The following is a 5733-nucleotide window of genomic DNA, read 5'->3' as shown; positions in this document are numbered from 1 at the left end:
ACCTAATTGTTCCTGTTTTCTGGGTCTTGTTTAAGAAATCCTTCACCCCCACCTCTCTTCTATCCCCAAAAGGATACTCTTCCTACGTTTTCTTTTTTCAAAAAGTTTATTTTTTATACTTTAAGTTCTGCGGTACATGTGCGGATCGTGCAGATTTGTTACATAGGTATACACAGCCCAGGTGGTTTGCTGTATCCATTGCCCTGTCATCTACATTAGGTATTTCTCCTAATGCTGTCCCTCCCCAATCCCCCTATATTTTCTTTTTTTTTAACTTTATACTTTTATCTTTCTATGGGATCTTAGTTGATCTGAAATTCACCTTCACACAGAGTGGGGTAAGGACCTGATTTTACTTTTCTCCATTAGCGAGGCACTGTTGCCTTTCTCCACTGACTAGTGGTGTCAGCCTCATATATCAAGTTCTCATGTACACAGCTTTGCTTCTGAGCTCTCTGTTCTGCCCCATTGGGCTACTCACCCACAGTTATGTACCGTAATGCTTTCGTCGCTGTGGCTTTGCAGTATGTGTTAATGTCTGCGAGGCTAGTAGTCTTTCTTGTCTTTTCTTTTTGAAAATGAACCTAAGGGCATTCCTTCTTCTATAGACAATTTTTTTTATTTTTTCATTACTATTTTTGTAGAGATGGGGTCTTGTTATATGGCCCAGGCTGATCTCAAACTCCTGGCTTCAAGCAGTCCTCCCACCTCAGCCTCCTAAAGTGCTGGGATTACAGATGTGAGCCACGAAGCCCAGCCAACAAGCATATTTAACACTTTGACATATAGTACCTGGAATCCATTTGAATATATAAAATATTCTCTTTAGGCCTGATGACATTTTTGTTTTTATGTCCATATACTTTGCCTCAGGTATTCTAGGTCTTGGAATTTGTCCTACAAATATAACTGTACAAGTGGGTAAAGCTATATATAGAAGCTATTTATTGTAAACATCCTGAATGTTCATCAGTAAAGGAATTATACAAGTTTCCTGTGGCTGCTTTAGCAAATTACCCCAAATATGTTTTAAGCAAACTTACTTTGCTTAAAACATAATAAATGTATCATTTCACCATTTTGGAAATCAGAAGTCTGAAATCAATATAGTCCAAAATCAAGGTGCCAGCAGGGCTACACTTATTCTAGAGGCTCGAGAAGAATCTCCATCTCTTGTCTCTTCCAGCTCCTGGTTACGGCCCACACTTCTTAGCTTGTGACCTCAACACTCCTATCTCTACTGCTGTCTTCGTCGCCTTCTGTGTATGTCAAAGTTCCCTCTGCCTCTCTTATGAGGACACTAATGATTGCATTTAGCACCTCCCCCATGCCAACAATAGAGGATAATCTCCCCATCTCAAAATTTTAATCACATCCAAAAATATTATTTCTTTAAATAGGGTAACATGTTTAGGTTCCAGGGATTATGATGTAGACATTTGGGGAGGCTATTATTCAGCCTATTACAGGAATTATTAAATTATTGTATATTCCTACAATAAAATCTTTTTCTTTTCTCTTTTTTTTTTGAGACGAAATCTCTGTTGCCCAGGTTGGAGTGCAGTGTGGCTCAGTCTTGGCTCACTGCAACCTCTGCCTCCAAGATCAAGTGATTCTCCTGCCTAAGCCTCCTGAGTAGCTGGGATTACAGGTGCCCACCACAACATCCAGCTAATTTTTGTATTTTTAGTAGAGATGGGGTTTCACCATGTTGGCCAGACTGGTCTCAAACTTCTGACCTCAAGTGATCTGCCCGCCTCGGCTTCCCAAAATGCTGAGATTACAGGTGTGAGCCACCGTTCCCGGCCTGGAATGTTTTTCCATCATTAAAAAGAATGAACTTTGGGAGGCCAAAGTGAGCAGATTACTTGAGTCCAAGAGTTCAAGACCAGCCTTGGCAACATGGTCAAACCCCATTTCTACAAAAACAAACAAAACCACAAAAACCAGCAGAGTGGTGTTGCATGCCTGTAGTCCCAGCTACTGGGGAGGTTGAGTGGGAGGATCACTTGAATCCAGGAGGTTGAGGCTGCAATGAGCCAAGATTTCACTGCACGACACTGTGTTCCAGCCTGGGAGACAGAGTGAGAATCTGCCGAAAAAAAAAAAAAGAAAAGAAATGGAAGTATATATATTTACATGAAAACATGTCAAAGACATACTGTTAAGAGGTTTTTTTAAAAGTACATTTCAAAGCAATAGTTATAGTATTACCCTAAAGTATAATTTACATACATTATGCAAGTGCTTACATATATTTTTAAAAATATATCTGAATAGACACAGAACAACAGTTATCATCTCTGGAGAATGCAACTGGGGATGAGCCAGGAAGATGAGATAATTTACTTTCTTTATACTTTTCTATACTGTTTATGTTTTTAAAATCATGAACATATTTGTGTTTTTATAGTCACTGTGAAGTGTTTTTGTTATAAAATATTCAGCCCATCTGCCTAAAGTGCCCCTAGTCCTGCTAAGTAAGAACTTTTTGCTTTCCCCAGTAATCCTTTCTGCAGAACAACAAAGGAATCCTTTTCCAAGGCCTGTCGTTGTCCTCTGTCACCACCTGTTGTTGAACTTGCAGTTGTAAGTCCTCACAGGGATAGGGAAAGAAGCTAATGAATCAGCCTTCAAAGTGAGCAAGCACATGAGCCTTCAAAATCCACGTCCACATCAGGCTGTGTCTCTCGCTAGTTGGGGAAACTTGAGCAAGTCACTTAAACTCTTAGATATTCTTATCTTTAAAATGATATGGTCTTCCACACAGGGTTACAGTGAGGAATAATGTATTTCCAAGTAAAGTGCTTGGCATGAGCTGAATCTAGTCTCCCCAGGTGTGAATGAATGCATTGGTGAAATTTAAGATGGGAGAAAGCAAGGACGATATTACATATAAAATCAGATTTGAAATAGCAGCCGCACCACAGTTGAAGAAGCGCTGCACCACACGAGAAGTTCTGCGTTCCAAATGGACGGACGCGAGGTGGTCCTCACACAAGCCCCTTCCCCATTTTGGGCCCAGCTTTCAACAACTGAAAAATAATGGCACTGAACTAGACCTCTAGGGTCTCTTCTGGCTCTCACATTCTATAATTCTGGGGCTTAGACACATGATTTATGATTGTGCTTGCCAATCATGTTTCTGCAAGTATTTCTAGAAAACGCTTTATGGCCTTGAGGCTAAAATATTGAATGCATTTGTTATGGGCTGAATTGTTTCCCCCAGCCCCCAAATTCATAGGCTGAATCCCTAACTCCTGATGTGACTGTTTTTGGAGACAGGACCTTTACAAAGGCATTTAAGGTTAAATAAGGTTGTAAGGGTAGGGCCCTAATCTACCAGGATTTGCATTCTCATAAGAAGAAGAGGAAGTCTCTCTGAGCCTACTCTACCTCACAAGGCTGCCCATTTTTTTTTTTTTTTTTTTTTAAGAGGAAGAGATACAGAAATGCAGGTGCACAGAGGAAAAGCCATGAGAACGCACAGTGGGCCCACAGCCATCTGTGAGCTAAGGAGAGAGGCTGCAGGAGAAACCAAGACCGCCAGTGCCTTGTTCTTGGATCTCCAGCCTCTAGAGCTATGACAAAATCTATTTCTGTTGTTTAAGCCTCTCAGTCTACAGTGTTTTTTCATGGCATCCCTAGCACACTAATACAGGATTCAAAAGTCAATTGCGGTAGGAGGTTCACTAGAGAATGTCCAAGAGATTTCATGGAATAAAAATTAAAAGGGTTTTTCCTGGTACCATAAAACCTTTATGTCAGTGTTCTCTCTTGCTGCTTTTGGTAATTAGAGTAAGTTGTCAAAAAGCTAGTGCGATGTTTGATAGTCTCAAGTTTTAATTCTCTCGATAGTTCAGTTTGGGAGGTGGAATTAAAATGGCACAGTGGAATGCCCCAGAGTTTGGAGTGACCTGGACCAGGGTTATAAATGTCTCATTAGCAGAGCGATCCTGGACCAGGTACTCTGAGTTTTCTGAAACCTAAATGAGAGACTGTATATAAAGACCTGGCACTCAGATGGCATATTCTTGGCAGCTATTATCTTCATTTGATAATGAAAAGTCTTTACTCTTGATTTCCTTGAAAATATAAAATATTTTATAATAAATATTATAGCTTCTTTCCAAATATTTTATAATAAAGTATTTTCTAGACTAAATTTTTTAGTTCAAAGTTTTGCCCATTAAGAGATCTGAACTTTCATTAGAACCTGGGAAGGAGGCTGGTCACAGCACGCATTTATTGAACTCTGACTTGTGTGTCAAACACATATTAATTTCTTATGAATAACTTCATTTGAGCTTCTAGAAACCCTACGAGGCCAATAGCATTGTTATTCCCATTTTAAAGATAAGGAAACAACATTCAAAGAAGTTAAAAAGCTTTCCAGAGTTCCAATAGCTAGAAACACCAGCTGTTTAATCCGAAGACTACCTTCTTAGCTATACTGGTCTCAAAATCTAGGTACCTCTTATCAAGCTACACGTTTTTACTCTACCAAGTAGTTTTTATTTTTAATCTTCAAACAGAACTGTACTGGATTTTATAGCTGTTTTACAGATAAGGAAACTGATGCTTAAATAACTTATCTAATATGGTTTGGCAAGTGGCAGAGCTGAGATTCAAAAAAAAAAAAATTATTTTCTCTTAATCTACTGTTTGGTCTGTTCGGGTCCAGAGTTCTGTGTCTTCACAGTTCTATCCTACCACTTCCAAACTATGCTCAGTCAGACTGCACAGAGCCCTGGAAATTACACTAAACTGGAATACAAGAGACCTGGGCTTTATCGGTGGCTGTGTCACCAATGAACTGTGTGACATCAGTTAAGCCACTTCACTTCTCTGAGCCTCAGTTTTGTCATTTGCTGAAATGAATTTGAATTAGATCACTTCTAATTCCTTTGGTTTTAAATTTCTATAATCCTCGGTGAATTGTGAACAATCATATTCATTGTGTCACTAAACTTAAAGAAATGAAATGTCAGCCAGGCATGGTGGCTCACACCTGTAATTCCAGCACTTTGGGAGGCCAAGGTGGGTGGATCACTTGAGGTCAGGAGTTCAAGACCAGCCTGTCTCTACTAAAGTGAGACATGGTGAAACCCTGTCTCTACTAAAAATACAAAAATTAGCTGGGTGTGTGTGGTGGTGGGTGCCTGTTATCCCAGCTACTTGGGAAACTGAGGCAGGAAAATCACTTGAACCTGGGAGACAGAGGTTGCAGTGAGCCAAGATCATGCCACTGCACTCCAGCCTAGGAGACAGAGCAAGAGTGTCTCAAAAAAAAAAAAAAAGGGCCAGGCACAGTGGCTCACAACTGTAATCCCAGCATTTTGGGAGGCCTGAGGTCAGGAGTTTGAGACCAGCCTGGCCAACACAGTGAAATTCTATCTCTACTAAAAATACAAAAAATTAGCTGGGCATGGTGGCAGGCACCTGTAATTCCAGCTACTCGGGAGGCTGAGGCAGGAGAATCGCTTGAACCCGAGAGGCAGGGGTTGCAGTGAGCCGAGATTGTGCCATTGCACTCCAGCCTGGGCAACAAACGTGAAACTTAGTCTCAAAAAAAAAAAAAAAAAAAAAAAAAAAGAGAAAAATAAAATGTCAAAAGTTATGAAATAATTACAAGCTTCTAAAAGACAAGTGTGATTGTTAAACTATGATGGTAAAGAAGTTTGATCCCAACCCTTCAGAAACCAGCTTTGTAGAAGGCTTGGTGCAATGACA

Source organism: Aotus nancymaae, unplaced genomic scaffold (assembly GCF_030222135.1).
Source record: "Aotus nancymaae isolate 86718 unplaced genomic scaffold, 86718_ANA_hifiasm-v0.15.2.pri h1tg000019l, whole genome shotgun sequence".
Lineage (NCBI taxonomy): Eukaryota > Metazoa > Chordata > Mammalia > Primates > Aotidae > Aotus > Aotus nancymaae.
Note: the sequence above shows the minus strand (reverse complement) of the source record.